The 18,282-nt window shown below is 41.8% G+C and overlaps 1 protein-coding gene across 1 annotated transcript in view; it reads left to right on the top strand.

Annotated features, from left to right (window-relative positions):
- Window positions 1-742: 742 nt before the first annotated feature.
- tns1a (tensin 1a) overlaps window positions 743-18,282 on the top strand; it is a 113,122-nt gene continuing 95,582 nt past the window's right edge. Inside the window, exons 1-2 of the mRNA XM_077513782.1 lie at window positions 743-1,333; window positions 1,903-2,027. The gene's annotated coding sequence lies outside the window, so the exon portion shown is untranslated. The remainder of the gene's footprint in view (window positions 1,334-1,902; window positions 2,028-18,282) is intronic.

The raw sequence follows: 18,282 nt of genomic DNA, 5'->3' as shown, positions 1-18,282 counted from the left end.
CACTGCACTGCGTCATACTGAGAACTGTTTCCAACATTTAAGCATTTTTGCTTTCTATAGTACATAAGATTTAAAAATAATAAAAATAAAATGTAAGCAGCCGAGCTCACCATCCTTAGCATTCTTGTAAGATTATCATTAATGTTAGTCGAGGATGCTAATTAGTAGGAACAAACAAACATTACAAAACTAATTTATAGGAACCATTTTAATGAGGATCCTAATAAATAATGACGAGGTTATTATGGGGAAATGTGGACATTTACTTTACAATGTCACGCTGGCTTCGATTGATTCAGAAATCCTCTCCAGAATCATTTGGCAGTATATTAGTGCAATACAAATTTGATTACATTTGAAACTAATATTGTTATATATGGTGGAAAGTCAATTTTTACATCCTGCAATATATTTTTGCTACACCGCACAGGGAAGCAAACACACACATGAAAGTTGAATTGATGGGGCATATAAATACCATGCTGAATAACCTCAACAACCTTTGTCAGCTGCATGGTGCCCCAAAATATTTGGGGGAAAAAAGCAAACAAAAAAAACTATATATTTGCCAATTACCCTTCTACCCAGTGTTCTACTACGTCTCTAAAAGATATCATTTGACAGTAGTCTACCTGGAAATGTTCACTGCAAAATTGCAGCGATACAGTTCGCCACCTGATGCATATCTAGCTCATCCTCCTTTCCATTCATCATCACGTTCTTTTTATTGCCACTTGTTCTAGAATTGTACGACGTGCTTGTCTCCACGGGGAGGCAGCACTGCAGTGCCTACAGTTAGTGAGCGCATGCACGTATCATTCAACGTCCTCAAGTGCGGCTTGGCTTTACGACGTCACACCATGTACGCGTCCGGCCAACAAGTTTTTTTTTTTTTTTTTTTTTTGCGGAGAAAGTACTGTAAATGCTAACTTTTCCCATCTTTTTTTTTTAAAAATTATTCATTTAAAGTATCAAAATCCTCGGATGTAAACTCTTAAATGTGAATATGTTTTATTTTATTAGTCCCCCTGCAAAAAACGTTTGAAAGGTTGACTTCCTTCCGGTTCAGATGACTGACGGAGCTCCATCACCCAACAACGGGGGGGGGGACACCTGCAGAAATATTCAGCAGTGTCAAGTTTCATACAATATATCATAAAGAGCTACCATTAATGACCATATCAAATGTTCAGGCATCGTTCGTATCTACATGATGTATATGAACATGGACATTTCCGAGCATACGTCACGTCAAAATGGCGGTCAACTCGGTTTAAAGGGCGCTCTCCGCTCATTGAAAAGCATTGGACTTTAGAGCCTTGTAATTTGATTTGTGAGTATTATTTTGATTTCAAAATGTAATGAAATGTTGATTGACCACAATAACAATCTGCCTGGTTTGTATATTCGTCACGGGCAAAGGCATATGATGTTTGTTTTCACTGTGTAAAGTACACCGTAGTAAAGGATGCATTTGTTTTGTGTTGCATTGTGGAAATATCAGAAATACCCGGATGTTAAGAATTGCCCCTCCAAAGATACAAGTGATAAATATATAGCAAGTTTTAGGGTCCATTATGTCATGACGTTTATGCAGCACAAACTGGACGCCTGCTAACTTGTTTTCCTGGTTTGGTCACATCACGTGACATTCCAGGTTCCACATAAACTGTATTGTTGTGATTTTAGGTAAATCATGCGCCGGTTCATGTAGGACAACTGATAAAAAAAAAAAAAAAAAAAAAGTGTCCGTTTTCTGCCGTATTTGGAGTCAAACAAACAAACACTAACACTTTATTTCCCAAACTATAACCTATATACAGAATTTGGAAAGTCACGTGTGGAGTAATATGAAGAAATACGCTGTATAATATGAAATCTGTACGTGGGTTTTCCCTGTAGGACACACAGTTGCCAGAGTGGCTTCATTAATCTCTCAGCATCATGGGACTTGACTGAACTCATCCAGCAGCACCTGGGGGAGTCTCACCATTTACCCTCTGCCCGGGTCACTCTTCAAAGAGAAGGTGAGAGAGAGTAACTTGTACTGTACTTGTCAGCCTTCACAGCGGGAAGTGGGCTGGTCATTCATTCAGTGCCACAGAAGTATCAAATCAAACATCAAAGCATGCAGATCTTATCTTCTAATCTTAGTATCTATGCTTATGGATTTAGAATACAATGTAATCACGTCCAAATTGCACATTTGATCAGTTTGAAAATGGCATGTCTGCATCATAAATATTTATTTACTATAGCTCCTAATGTACAGAGGCAGCATTATGATTACATTACAAAATATGCTGCACTGTATAAAATGAATATGACTTTCATCGTGCAAAGCAATAATGCTCTCAAGAATGCTCTAGTAAAGCGGTTTCTTTCTCTGTCTCTATAAATGTTAGTAAAGCAATCCATCCATCACTATTGCAGTTGTCGTGTGAGTGTGTGCAGTAGCACCCCGGCAGGTCGTTGCTGAGTGACAGGCCAGCTGCATCAAGTAGTTGTTGGTCAATCCATTGACACTATAAGGCTTGTAAATTCCATAATGCTTTTGAAGAGGAGCTAATGAAGGCTGTCATTTTGTCTGAATGTAACACTAATGAATTTTCTGTCTAGATACCTGCAAAGCTTCCTACGAGTATGAGTAAAATGCCTGGTTGCGTTGTCATGGAATAATTTAGCAAGATTTAATGGCGAGCCTGCTAGTAGAACGACAATGCGCTATCCATTCCGTTGTCAAAAGAGCATAATATTTGTTGTGTTTATCCGAGCAACAGAAAAGTCAATCAAATAGTCAGTGACTGAATTTCCGAAACATTTGTTTTTGAATTACCTACCTGTTGAAATGTCAATGGGGAACCGCACGATATACGTCACCACACTTAATTAATATTCATGAGTCTCGCAAGGAGGGTCAAACTCGGCGGGCTGTTTTTTTTTTTGTTTGTTTGTTTTCTCCCCCTCAAACCATCGTCCTATGCAACTGACAGTGACATTCTCCAGTTTCAACAAGCTATTCTTCCTTTACCACCATATGCCCCGTCTGTCATATCTGGTTGTATTACGCCTTTGATAGTTATTGGGGGTAATATTTTATTGCTTTTTTTTGTGTATGTGTGTAGCGTGCGTGTCTCTTGGGCACAACCAACAATACTCGCGATACACCTCAGTTCTTTCAATTATTATATCCTTCCCGCTTATAAACCCCTTTACTTAATTCAGCAAAGGCCCTTTGTATGAAAAGCAAAATAAAAAAAATAAATTAAATAAAAAAAGAAAAAAAAAAAACAGGTGGTAAGCACGACAACGCCACTTTAGCATTTTTTCCTCGTCATTCATTATTGTCGTCCGGCAGTCGGGGTAGTGCCAGATACGAAACGAAAAAATACATAAAAATAAAGACAATCGTTTACCTCTTCGGGGCGGCGGTAGTCGGCAAGGGCAGGGTTGTCATCGAGGAGCATACATGCATGCCATGTCGAAACCCTAACCCCGAACAAAATGTTTACTAGTGAAAGGCTTCACTTGGCTGGTGTTAAACTGCTCTTTTGGACATCCGCACAAGTTTATCCCCGTTCACATTCATGACTCTGAATTTTTGGCTTGGGGAAACGAATAAAGAATACATCCTTCATATGCGGACAATTGTAGTGTCTGGAGTGGTTTTTGCACGTTCCATAACAGCTGAGTTTACTCGCCATGTTGTTTTTCTGGAGATAAGCGAGAACAAAACAAGCACTATTTTCATGGCTCATCTCAATGAGCCAGTTTCTTTCTGACCCACTTCCGGGTTCAAGCTGCTGAAGTCACGTGACCTTGCGTTCTAAAAATAGCATTCGTGTGGTTCCCCAATATAATTGAAAGCAAGTATGGTGTCACCTTCACAGACAAATGGATTCATGACATTTTGTGCAAAACAGACAAGAACGTGTCTCCTGACGACAAATGGCATTGTTTTGTATTTAGTTGCAGTGCATACAAAAGTATGACACAGTATCATCTGTAGGAGTGAAGTGATGACGTTAATTAACCATGCATGTTGGAGCCACGCGTTCACAATGTAGCATCCATCTTGGCTTTTTGTCGCCCCGCCGCTTGCTCTTCCTGCTGAGCTGGCACAAAAATGGCTGCTGACTTGCCGCTGGTTCCGTTTGTCTTCTAATGAGCTCCCGTCCAAATTTTGCCATGCAGCCCTGGCATTGAAGCAAAGCATTCCGGGGAAGCAGATGTTGGGCAGACGGCAACGGCAAGTTGAGCTTAAGTGCGCCTGTAATACCCGGTTACCCTTTGACCTTAGCGGGGAGGCTGCTATGGTATTCAAACAGCAGGCGAGTGAGTTGGCTTGGCACCAGGGTTTTTATAGTTTTGGAATTTTCATTATAGTTAGTTTATATTTCGTGTTCGAGTTCGTTTTTTTACATTTATATAGTTTTAATTAGTTTTCAGGGCGGCTCCCTCAGTTTTTACTAATTTTAGGTATTTAAAAAATGCTTTGTTTTAGTTTAGTTTTAGTATGAGTTTATTTTGGCCATTTTGTGCGGTTTCTCCGTATCTTCCGCCTTTGCTGCCTTTCGTACAATCACAAGAGCGAGGGTTGACTATGACAGCATTATACAATACTGTGCAAAATGCCGGAGGGTTTCATTCATGGTGGGCAGTGGCGTTCCTAAGCAACTTGGCACCCTCGGCAGGATTTCTGGTAGTGTCCCCCCAGAGGCTGCACAACTTATTAGACCAACCACAAACACGACCCCGCTCAAATTCTTAGACCAACCACAAAATATTTTATCATAAACTCACACTCTGGGATTTTAAAACCGCAGTTGCAGTGCAAAATTAATAATGTAGTAATTGTACTACAATAAATCCCTGTAGGCTATGGGATAATGAGAACCTAGCAAAGAACGAACTGAATTATTTACATCAACCATTCAGAATATTATCTCAGTATCGTGAATCGGGACTTGCAGAATTTAGGTTTACATTTCACAAGAATTGTTTTTTCTTGTGTGCTTTGCTTTCATTCCATTGTTGATGGTTCTGATAACTGGTGGTTGGTTCTGATAACTTTTATACTTATTGTTACAACCGTACATCACACAGTGGTATTTTCGCTATTTTCGAAAGAAAGTGCAGGGGGGGGCACTCCATCAAACCTAAATCTAATGTTGTTCAGGTTGAACAGTGGTGTTCTGACAACTGCAAAAGTGCTCAGAAATATTTTGTGACTTAAAAGCGGCAGTTCATTCTGAAATCTAAAAGACAATCAGAAAAAAAGCAGAGGAGTGAACCCGCGCCAACCGGCACTGAAGGCAAGTGACGGTTCCACTCCTCCACCTGGAGCCCTTATGCTACGTTCTCACCAAATCCGAAAAGGCGAACTGGAACGCTTCATTCGCGAGCATTTCACCGCGTAGAGCGTTTTTGGAACAATTGCTGCTCATTCGCGCTGTCGTGCGCACCGGAGCGGAGGAGGCGTGTCCCTTGGTGAACAAGGTAGTGGAGCACTTTAGCGAGTCAACAAAAAGTGGGCGCCGCCAACTACTTCCACTTCTTTCCTGGGACTAAACATGGGACTAATGCTACTGATTTGCTCACTATTCTGTCCCGGCTGGCGTGTTGTTGCGCTCGGGGTGACAATAGAGAGGATGTGGCCCGTACTCGAAGCCGATTGGCTACTGCGAGGCAAAATGCGAAAAAAGTTCAATTTTTTTAACTTCAGCGAATGTGCGGATTTTCATCACGAATGTGCGGATTCTCGCTGCTGCGCACCGCGTCTCAGCGCGCCAAACGCGTCCTCCGCGCCGCCGCATGCACTTTCGTTCCGGTGCGGGCGAACTCCATTGACTACAATGCAAACGCGCCGCCGAACCGCCTCCCCCCGCTTTCGGTGTGAACCCAGCATTAGCATAATGGACACAAACGGCTGCAGTAGGTTATCGAGCTTGAGGGTTAAGATTGTTTTGTTTTTTTTGTTTTTTGACATAGTGACTGTATTTCTCGCTTTGATGCCAGATGGCTAGCAGACCCGTCACCAGAAAGAAATTGTAGGGGGGGCATTACCTTTTTTTGGGGGGGCACACTTTATCAACCTAAATCTAATGTTCATCAGGTTGAACAGCGGCATTGTGACAACTGCAAAAGTGTTCAGAAATATTTTCTGTCACTTAAAAGCGGCTGTTCGTTCTGAAATCTAAAAGACAAACTGAAAAAAAAATGTGTAGTTCATTTTGCATTTATTCAACTCAAAAGTTCATTTGAAACAAATCCACTCTTCACTTCTGTAAACAACTATGTCCGAATGAATGACTCTGTGACCCAGCCCCTTCTATCTGGAATTGGCGAGCAGTTGCCTTCATTTGCGTGTTGGATTAGGGCTGTACGATATGGACAAAATTTCCATTCATTTTTGCCAGACATCTCTATTCTTTGATCTTTGACTCAGCATGAGACTTCACATCATTTTACTTTTTTTATGGTGCCTTCTGTATTTTGTGTTATTTTATTTATATACTTGTACAGATTTTTTTTTTTTAGTATTTTATTTGCGTGTATACTTATCTACTTATATTTACTCTAATTAATTTTATTTTGTGTTATTTTATTTCACTTGTGTCTACTAAAAGACTAATTTCTATTCGATGCACAGCACTTTGTATGCAGCAATGGCTGTTTTAAAGTGATTTAGAAATAAGGTTGAGTTATGTCGATGACATACAGAAACAACATATGGGTTCAGTGAAAAACTAAGCAGAATATCAATCCAAAAGGATGTGTAAAGTGCTGGGGTTTTTTTATTAGAACTTAGTGACAGTCATCAACATGAACAAACTTGGCAATAAAAAAGAGAATTCAACTCACATTGTACTGCAACTGCTTTAGTGATAAATAATTTTATGCTCCATAGTTGTTGTTGTGTATGTGTGACTGCTTGGGTCTGTTAACAGCATACTGTGTATTGCTACAATTCATCCGTGCTGTGTGGCTTGACTAATTAAAATAAAAGTTTGACACTCACTTGTAAACGTAACCAGTGGACTCAGGATTCCCATTCATTGATGTCAACTGTGTCATCCTGGATCGAGGTTTGGCATTTGGTAGCTTCCATTAAAGCGGCACGACGTGCTCACTGCTCAGTCTTTGTGCCAGCGCCAGCCGGCAAATGCTCACTATCTGACCGGAAGTAGATTTGGCTAAGGCACGTCTGCAGAGCGCGCGTCTCCCCCCACCCCACCCCATCCCTCCTGATCCTGATTGTCATTGGCTCGCTTAGTTGTCAATCACAGCCAAACTTGAAAGGAGGTATATGGTTGGCTGGCACGCCATGTTTTACTTAAAACAGAAGGCGCAAGTTTACGTGACTGATAGGACGAATAGTTGGTGAGTCATCTTGCTAGGGCGGGCACGGCTGACTGACAGGGCGGGCACGGACCCCCAAGGCCCGCCCATGGCGACGGGTCCGATGGCTAGCACTGATATTATTTTATTAAGGGTCATGAAATGCTTACCTTTTCCTCTGGTGCTAGTTTACAGCGAAGCAATGCGACACTGGAGGTGAACTTAATGATGATGCTCCTTTTGCGACCATTACATTAACGTTCCTGTGTGCGCTGCGATTAGCGGTCGCATTGCAGTGATGATGAGTTGAACAAAAATGCCTGCATTACAACTACGCTTGTTTTGTTTATTTTGGAAGAGACTAAAATGTCTACGTGGGATCTCATGTTGACCTTCACATCAAACCCCTGCACATTAACTGCCGTCAGCCAAGAGAGTGTAATAAAGCTAATGGAGCGAGAGGCAGTTGAGAGAATGGGGGGTGGGGGGGGGGGTTGGGGGGTAATGCATGGCTGTCCATGCATGTCTCTGCATTTATCGTCCCAAAATCTGGCTCCACTCTCGCTGCACATCAGTTTCAAAGTAAGCAAGCATCACGTTTTGTTTGTCTCGAAGCAACATTCCAGTTTTGTGCTTTGATGTGTGGTTGTGCCGAGGCTAGCTTAGCATGCTGCAAATTGAGTCAACATGACAAATGTTCCTGCATTCATAGTGGGCGGTTCCAGAACCAGCCAATGAGGTGGCCACTTTGCCTCTCTTGTTCTGGTTTCCCCCAATGGTAGTTTAAAATTCACCTTATCGCACTCCCCAAGACAATTACGTCCTTTGTTAAATCACCAAGAACGGACTTTTCTTTTTTTTTTTTTGGAAGCGCGGCAAGGCACCCCTGCTCTCCGGCTCCCGCAGTGACAGTTAACAGGATTAGGCATGGCTTACATAAGCGTCTCCCATGGCAACAGAGCAATGGCAGCAAAGGCAAGGCAGGGAGATCATTCGCACCTGCAAAACATCACCGCCAGTTTGCTGCATGTCCACGCGCATACTCGTGTTAATTGTAGCAGCCATTTTAAAATTTATTCTCAGTTTTAGTCCAGTTCCAGAAATGCTTGTTAGATTTTATCATTGTCCATTATTGGATTATATATATATATATATATATATATATATATATATATATATATATATATATATATATATATATATATATATATATATATATATATATATATATATATAGTCTTTATTTTAGTCCAAGAAAACAATAATTTTATTCGTCTAGTTTTTGTCAAGAACAACTGTCAAGGTTTTAGTGTAGTTTTACCCCTGTTTATTTTTTTTGTCAGCTGATAATGTTGAACATTTCGGATCTAAAAAAAACAAACAATTTTACATCAAATGTTCTCTCATCTTTTTAATGAAAACCAACTTGACACACAATTACAGTATATCAACAAGTGGATCCGATGGCTCCATGCTACAATCTAATAAATTAGCCAGCATTAGTTAGCGGTCGGATTAATATTATTGTTGGAATGTTATAGCCGTTGGATTAATGTTATAACTGTAATTGTTTTTTTGTTTTTTTTTTAAACTGTGATTCCACCTCCTGGTTGTCCCATGTGTTTGTGCATGTTGCACTCACTAGCTGCAGATTTGAATGTGGGTGTGTCACTATGTGTCACATGACACCGTCACAGTGACAGATTAGCAGAGACAAGATTTAACAAAACCATGTGATTTTTTTTATTTTTATTTTATTTATTTTTTGTCTCGTTTTTGTTCATGAACTAAAATGTCCATAGATTTTATGAAGTGAAGTATATTTTCGTCTCATCTTCATTAGTCGAATAAAATGCAGAGGCCTACTGATTTAGTCCCAGTTATTGTTTATTAATGAGGGTTTTAGTCTAGTCTAGTCTAGTTTTAGTCCGGTGAAAAATGTGTGTTGATGAAATTATTTTTGTTTAGTTTTCCTTGACAAAATTAACACTAGCACATACAAGTTGTTATTTTGGATGATTTTCCTTCACTGTCCCTAAATAATGTAACAAAAAGTTGGCAACGTGAGTGCGCTCTTCATCTTCTCTACCATGTTTTGAGGTATGTCGTTGTTCCTTTGTTTCTTGCTCCCTGCGACAGTTGTGCTTAGATGCCTTGGGTTGTGTCCCGTTGGATACACAAGGCCTTTAAAATGCTTCATTTCCCATAATTCCCCCCGGAGAGTCACATGCACGCTTTCTGCCTCTCGTGGCTCCAGACATTTGTATTATACAATTGCACTACATTAGAATAATTGATACCTCTCTTACAGAATTCACTGCAAAAACCAAAATCTTAACTAAGATATAATTTTCTAAATTTAACCTGCATTTGCTTATTTTGCCTTGACAAGTTATTTTTACTTAAAATGAAATTGTCGGACAAGATAATTGTGCTTACTTTTAGATACTTTTGACGTAACGATCTTATTTGATCAACCAGTCTTAACCTTGTGACAGCTAAGGCTGTTTGAAAGCTCTAAAAAAAAAGACTTGACTTGACTTGACTTGAGTGTTAACAGCCAGTTTTAAGTACCGTAAGACTTAAAATAATCATTTTCCACATTTGAAGATGACAACTAACTTAACATCAAAGGCCCTGAACTGGGCTTTCATAAGATGAATTTTCTTATTTTAAGATTTTGCATCATCTAAAAATAAGAGAAATAGAAAAGTTACAAGTATGAAAGTAGTTTAGTTATATTTACTAGGCTTATTTTTTTATCTTTCCATTGTTCTGGTATCCAAATTCAGTGGTCTAGTGGTAGAGTGCCTACCCTCAGACTTGGAGGTTGTGGGTTCAATCCCGGCCTCGGTCATACTAAAGATAATTAAAAATGTGACTTGTTACTTCCATGCTTGACACTCAGTCAAAGTTATTCAGAGTGAATAAATACTTTTGTATTTTAAGAAAATTGTTCTATTTATTAGAGCTTGGAAAAAGTCAATATAACTTGTTTTTTGAATAAAAATACTATTTTCAAGACTGCTCTGGTTGATATTAGAATAGTATTAATTTCTTATTTTTCTAAATCTTACAGGTAAATGTAAGTAAAATTTTCTTGTTCTGTTGGCAAATCCATCCATCCATCCATTTTCTTGACCGCTTATTCCTCACAAGGGTCGCGGGGGCTGCTGGCACCTATCTCAGCTGGCTCTGGGCAGTAGGCGGGGGACACCCTGGACTGGTTGCCAACCAATCGCAGGGCACACAGAGACGAACAACCATCCACACTCACACGCACGCACACCTAGGGACAATTCGGAGCGCCCAATTAACCTGCCATGCATGTCTTTGGAATGTGGGAGGAGACCGGAGTACCCGGAGAAGACCCACGCGGGCACGGGGAGAACATGCAAACTCCACCCAGGAAGGTCCGAGCCTGGACTCGAACCGGAGACCTCAGAACTGGGAAGCGGACGTGCTAACCACTCGACTACCGTGCCGCTGTTGGCAAATAATTGTGCTTATTTAAAGTAATAATTTTCTTATTTTACAATTTTTTTTTTTTTTTTTTTTTTTTTCTTACATTTTCTACTGTCCTTTGTGCAGTAATTGCAACTGTGTGTTCTCGTTTTTGGAAATCCAAATCTTGGTCACCCAAAGTCAAATATTATTCTCTATTATTTGATCCTTGCTGTCAGCTGCACCTCTCCCATCTTTATCTCGCGGGCATCGGATTGGCCCAGTCCCAGATAGAGGTCCTGAATGAGCTTTTCGGATCAACTGGATGGAGCCTCACTGTCATTTGAAGTGCAGCATCACTTTGCATCCAAGTCCAAGGCTGTGATTGGTGATGAATGCTTATAATTAGAAGGGCTCGGTCGTTCGATTGATTCCTTGGCCCATTTAGGGAATGAGAGCTCTGCAGATTTCTGAGCACAGCAGACAGAATGAGGTGATTAATTCACTCATAGATATAAAACGTTCACCATTCTCTCAGAACCAATCAAGGTTGAAATGCATTGCCGGGCTGTTTCTCTCTCAGTTGTTGGCGGCAACCTTTCCCGCATGATCGGCTTTAACCTTGAGACGTCTCCCCCCGGCGCTGGTGTGTTTGTCGACCACAAGGGGGTCTTTAACCTACATAGGTAGCAACATTAGCGGAGCTAAAAGCATGCCACAAAAACTCGACTGGAGAACAGCCAAGTCAGCAGCGGGATGCAAGCTAGCAGTCATGTTTGGAGGCTCGCGGGGGAGAGAGAGCCTGCCGTTCCAGGTTCTCACACCTTTTCCTGCTGCTCCCTCAAAGGACTTATTTTGATTTCGCACATACCAAACTGTGTCTTGCAACATTGACAATCACCTTGACAGACTATGGGTGCGTTTCCATGACCCTCAGTTTTGCGCAAAAGGCATGTTTCACAAAAGCAAGCTGTAATGGAAACACTTAACCTTGCTCTCGCAAGATGAATTCTGGCGGTATTTGTGAGTTGACAAACTCCGGAGAATACATCTTGTACCGCTCCCGCTGATAACCGCCGTTTAGTGGTTCGGACCAATCACAGAGCGACATTGTGTTTGGGGGCGGGAGATATGCAACTGTGACAAAACCAGGAAGCCAGCGCCGACGCTGGGGCTAACAAACAAACCTAACATGGAGGAATGGACGCTACGATTAATTCTGTTCTCGCAGAATTACTTACCGTTTCCTTCTTGAATGTAGAAACAGCGAGAGGCGCTTCGTGCATTTCTAGCTGGTAAGATGGTTGTGCTTTTCCCCCCTTCGACAACAACAAACATGAAATTTTCACCCGTGGCCGTGATTGGTTAAAACAAATGCGTAGAATGTTTTATCGTCCAATCAGTTTGAATTATTGTACAGCCTTTTCCCGATGAAATTACTGTGGAGAGGTACCAGATGGATATCCATTTGGCTATTGCCAGGTTAGGAAACACTGGATTTGTGAAAAAACTCCAAAAACGTAATTGCGCTCTCATGAGGTGTTTTTTTTTAATTTTTTTTTTAGATGTATCGAAATAGAAGTATTTCGCAAAATGGTAATGGTAACACTCATTTGCACATTAGTAGTCATGCGGTCACAGAGGAAAGGAATGTAACACGTTTGCCAAATGTGTGTTTTTATTTACTTGCAATTGATGAACATTTGTTTTGAGAATGATTAATTTTGGTATCGTATTTTAGTTTTACATGCTTAAGTGTTTTTGTATACTGCAAATGTGCACAAAAGTGAGAGAGAGGTGTAACCGAACGAGCCTCGTTCAAGAAGTTAAATAAAAGGAGAGGAGCTTGAAATCCTGTCCTGCCATGTCTGCTTCATTGAGCAGGGAAGACGCCAGAAAACATCAGAAACTTTCAACTATTTGTAACCCGCCTTTTACCCAGCCTCTGGGAACAAAAACAACATTTTAGGGTTACAGGAAATAGGAAGTACGAGGCTAATCGTTGTCGGCACCAAGAAAGACATTCTAGCCGTCCGCACTATAACATGGGTTACAACCGCGCGCACATACACACAACACCACGCACACAACACCAACACTAAATACCGGAACATGCCCGATGAGGGGTGTGTGTTTTTAAAGTAATATAACTACACCGGGTGTCCGTCTACCTTAAACAACACCTACAGCACAGCGAGGTCTCGCGAGACGGGACATTCCAGAGAACTGAAACGCTCTTCAATGGAAACACCGACAAATCCAAATGGTACTTTATCGAAATAGTTACAATGTCGCTTTTATTTTTGCAAAAAAGGGTAATGGAAACGCACCGATTGAAGTCAGTGCATGTTTATTAAGTCCACATCACATTTATTGACTGCTAGGTAGCCAGCACCGTGCCACGGCCTCCTCTTGGCAGCAAAAGCTGCGGCGTGTGGAAGATTTAAAGGTGCGGAGTTAAGTTGGGGGTCGATTTTAATTTGGCCCAGCGCTGCAGCTGATTGTGGCGATAACTGTCGAGGCTCATCGCGTTGCTGTTGTCGGGCTTCTGCCGGTCGGGGCTTATCAGGGGTATGTACGTCGCTGATTACCTGCAGCTTTCTGCGGCTGCACCCACATCAGCCATCCTTGCCTGGCCCATTCAAGCGGGACAGTAAAGGTGACAAAAGGACATATAGGGAATTATGAGCATGCATATAGGGCCTTTGGGAGCAAGAAAATCAGGTCACAATACAAATTCATCATTTGGTTGAAAACACGGTCACTGAGTGTTGTGCTTCATTCGGCTGACGTCAGGCCAGCCATTGAGATTCAATTCCCGCTCAGTAATGGAATAAATGAGACTGTGAATAGTCTGTTTCAATGCATACCCCCCGTCCCCATTCAAGCCAAGTTCTTATGAAATACAACAGATATAAAAAATGAAGGGATAGATCCAAAGTATGCTCAAAGTAGCCGAGGAAAGGAACCATTTGCCAACTTGCATTCTTAAAAAGGTGTACCGAAGGGTTTTATACGTCCCGAAAGGACCTGACAATTTGGTGACTGAAGGCACACTAGACTTCAGACCAGTTGAAACCAGGTCTAAGTTGTGGCACAGGTGGTGTCATCTGGTTGTGGTGAATTTGAACACGGCACTGGCAGACAGATTCTGCGCTCTGTTGATATGTATGTTTGGTGGACGTCATTGTATTTCATTCATCAAGATGACAACAGCATGCATCGAACCCTCTAAATCAGGGGTGTCAAACTCATTAGTTCAGGGGCCACATGGAGGAAAATATATTACTAAGTGGGCCGAATCGGTAAAATAATGGTATATCTTAAAAATAATTACCGTCAATTATACACAGATTTTTGCGATTTTTGGGCCAGCCCTATATTACGGAGCTCAATTGTAATCTATTGTTTAAAAAAATAACACGAATGCAAATGAAACGCGGCAATATATATATATATATATATATATATATATATATATATATATATATATATATATATATATATATATATATATATATATATATATATAGTTCCCAGAATGCATTGTGTGGCACAGTTAATGAAGTTATAAGGACGTTAATCCCTGTCATATGTATTTGTATTACCAGTAATTGAATTTGTGTCATATTTAACACGTTTATGTTGGTCTATGATTTAAAAAAACAAAAAAACAAAAAAAAAACTTGTGAGTAAAAAGTTGTGAGTAAAATAATTACTTCCAGGGTGATTCCGTGTACAAGTTACATTATTCACCTGAGGACTGCTTGCAAAATTACAAATTTATATATTTGATTGTGGCTGGCTGATTAATTGGTCCGACATTACAATTTTTTTTTACTGTACAGTCGTCTCGCAGGCTAGATTAAACGCCATTGCGGGCCTGATCCGGCCCGCGGGCCGTATGTTTGACACCCCTGAGTCTATTTCTGCTTCCGCAGTGTCATGCCTCTCTTCTGCTGAATTTAAAGGGAATGGGAGGAGCCTCTTCCATCAGCTGTGTTCACTCACACAATGGCGCAAAAATGCAAACTTTTGTACTTCTCATGTAGGGCTGCTGGATTATGAAGAAAATATTAAACACAATTAATTTAGTAATAATTGATCATTTGTCTTTTTGGAGCAAAACAAGAACATTTTTAACCGGCTCTGGGCAGTATGCAGGGTACACCTTGGACCGGTTGCCAGCCAATCGCAGGGCATACATGAGTTATTTTAAAATAAAACAAAGTGCAAATATATACATTTAAACAACTCAAAATTAGTATTAATAATCTTCTATATTTGATGACGATTATGCCAATTTTGTAATTATGGAGTGTAATAAATGAAATTGTAATTGAATTTCAATTAATTGCACAGCCCTATTCTCACATACATGAACATACCAAAAGGAAAAAAAAAGTGAGGGTGCCCTCTCTTACCGATTCTGTTCATAACTTTTATGCACAGAATTTCTCGGCGCAGCTGAAGCTTTGAGGAGGTCCCGTTTGGTGCCTCAGCATTGCATCTCTGCTTTTTGCAGATGATGTGGGTGCTGTTGGCTTCATCAAGCCTCCAACACTCACCGGAACGGTTCGCAGCCGAGTGTGAAGCGGTTGGATGAAGATCAGCACCTGCAAATCCGAGACCATGGTCCTCAGTCGTGTCCTCTATGGGTCGGGGATGAGATCCTGCCCCAAGTGTTCAAGTATCTTGGGGTCTTGTTCACGAGTGAGGGTAGGATGGAGCGGAAGATCGACATGCGGATCGGTGCAGTGTCTGCAGTGATGCTGACTCTGTATCGACTCGTGGTCAAGAAGACGCCGAGTTGAAAGGTGTGAAACTCTCGATTTACTGGTCGATCGACGTTCCTACCCTCGCTTATGGTCACGAGCTGTGAAAGAACAAGAACAAAATCCCGGATACAAACGGCTGAAATGAGTTTCCTCCGCAGTGTGTCCGGGCTCTCCCGTAGAGATAGGGTGAGAAACTTGCTCATCCGGGAGAGACCCGGACTAGAACCGCTTCTCCTCCGCATTGAGAGGAAGCAGTTGAGGTGGCTCGGGCATCTACAAGCAGTTTGGATGCCCCCTGGACACCTCCCTGGAGAGGTATTCTGGCTATATCCCACCGGCGGGAGACCCTGGGGACGACCCAGGACACGGTGGAGAGACATCCGTCTCTCTGCTGGCCTGGGAATGCCTTGGGATCCCGCCGGTAAGCTGACAAGCCGGATTGATGATTGTGATTGACTCAAGGGAGTTCTTCACATGATCAATCTGGGACTTCCTTGATAGATCAGTTCATTAAATGAGTGGCTTGCTGTACAATACTTCAAGCTGATTGGACAATGCGACATCTTTGCACATTTGTTTTGACCAATCAAGGCAATGGATGAAAATGTCGTCTTCCATCTCGTCTTGGTTTACCAGATAAAAATGCACAAAGCGCCTTTCGCTGTTCAAATTCAACAAGGAAACGGTGAGTAATAATTATACGTGAACAGAATCAATTGCAGCGTCCATTCGCCTGTTAGGTTTGTTTGTTTCTCCCCCGCCATCGGTGCTTATTTGGTTTGTCCCGCCCTAAACAACGCCTGATTGGTCTACAAACATATCAATGGGAGTGGTACGAGTTGGATTCTCTGGAGTTTGTGAACTCATAAATACCGCCAGAATTCAGCTTGCTGGCAAGGTTATCCCGCAGGAGGAGCTGATTGAAGTGGATGGAGAGAGGGAAGTCTGGGCTTCCCTCCTAAAGCTGCTGCCGTAACCCGATGGATGGATGGATGGATGGATGGAAAAAAAAATATACCAATGCAAAAGGACATTTGAACACTAATGTAGTTAACATCATTGCTACATCAATTTGGAAATCATTGCTATTTTTACTTATAATCCATCAAAAGATGTGAAAAAAGGTGAAATTACACATGGTTTTTCCCTTAATGGCCCACGTTATCCTCCTCCCTTGGGTGTTCACGAAACAATAGGATGCCGCTGGAGTGGCATAGGTGGGGGAGACCCGGCCAGATAAGTGAGTTTACCTTGGCAGCCGGCCCCGGATGTGTCACCACTCATGGTCCTCCGCTTTAAGTGCATCTCCGTCCCCTCACATAATTTGGCCCCGCTAAAGACAAAGCTGTCACCTGGAGCTTGATTCCATGCGGAGACGAGCCGTGGGGCCGGTCCTGGGCAGGTCCTTCACCCTGACCCGCCCTGACGTCGCTTATATGAAACAACATTGTCATTTCCAGTCTGACGGCCAATTCACACTGACTGCGCAATGGACGAGGTGCGTTTTCCATACGGCTTCCGCATGGCTTCCACTCGGTCTGCAATTCACACCGCGTGCGTTGCGTGTCCGGAAATGTGCACCCACCAGACCACAAGATAACGGGGGTTCACACTGGAGAGTTGAGTTCACGCGATAACAATCGTGTATATAGAGTCCTATTTTGTTAACAATAACCACGCTTGCCTTTGGTCACATTCATATGCTTTTTGGACATTTTTTCTGGGACTTCTACCATTGCTATTCTACTATGGGTAAGTACGTTTTGTCTTTAAATAGTCTTATTTTGTCAAGTTTAATTTATTCTGAGCTCTTGTTTTGTCTTTTAAATGTCCGATTCGTTATGCTGTGTTAGCTAGCTTCCCTCCTCCCAAAAAAACGAGTTCGCAAACGGTTTTATTTTGAAATAAAGCGGATTTACCTTGATGCGAGATGCCCGACTTCCTGTGTCATTTCTTCAGCTTCATGAAAATCCGCATGCGGCGTCCGGAAAAAAAGCATCGCCGCATCCCTTCCGCACCGCACCGCAACTGGTGTGAATTGACACGTAGACTTGAATGCGTTCTATCTTTGCGGCATCCGTACGGCCGCCGTATGGAAAACGCACCGTGTCTCTTCCGCAGTCGGTGTGAATTGGGCATGAGACACATGTGAATCACTCATTAACGGAGTTATCTTTCATCAAATTAGTGATCAAAGCACATTGGGCAAATCGACAAAAGCATTGATTGCAGGACGCTGGGCTCACCTCTGTCTGTGGTGCTTTCACTTGGATCAGACGGCTGATGTTACCATGTAGACGGAACGTTTTTTGATGCAAAATTGTGTCACCATTGTTGGGAGTTGTTAATTTTATCTGCCATTTTAAAATTTAGGCTTAGTTTTAGTCCAGTTTCAATCACATTTGTTAGTTTTTAATCATAGTTAGTCAATCTCATCCCGTTTTTATTTAGTCCATTTTAAGTCGACTATAAATCGGGGCATTTTAGTCTTTATTTCCATCCATCCATTTCCTTAACCGCTTATTCTTCACAAGGGCCACAGGGGTGCTGGAGCCTATCCCAGCTGGGCAGTAGGCGGGGTACACCCTGAACCGATTGCCAGCCAATCGCAGTAGTCTTTATTATCGGCCAAGAAAACGTAATTTTATTCGTCTAGTTTTAGTCAACAAAAACTGTCAACGTTTTAGTCTAATTTTAGTCAGGACAATCATTTTACCCC

This window comes from Festucalex cinctus, chromosome 2, assembly GCF_051991245.1.
Source record: "Festucalex cinctus isolate MCC-2025b chromosome 2, RoL_Fcin_1.0, whole genome shotgun sequence".
Taxonomy (NCBI): domain Eukaryota; kingdom Metazoa; phylum Chordata; class Actinopteri; order Syngnathiformes; family Syngnathidae; genus Festucalex; species Festucalex cinctus.
Note: the sequence above shows the minus strand (reverse complement) of the source record. Positions and strands in the feature narration are given on the sequence as shown.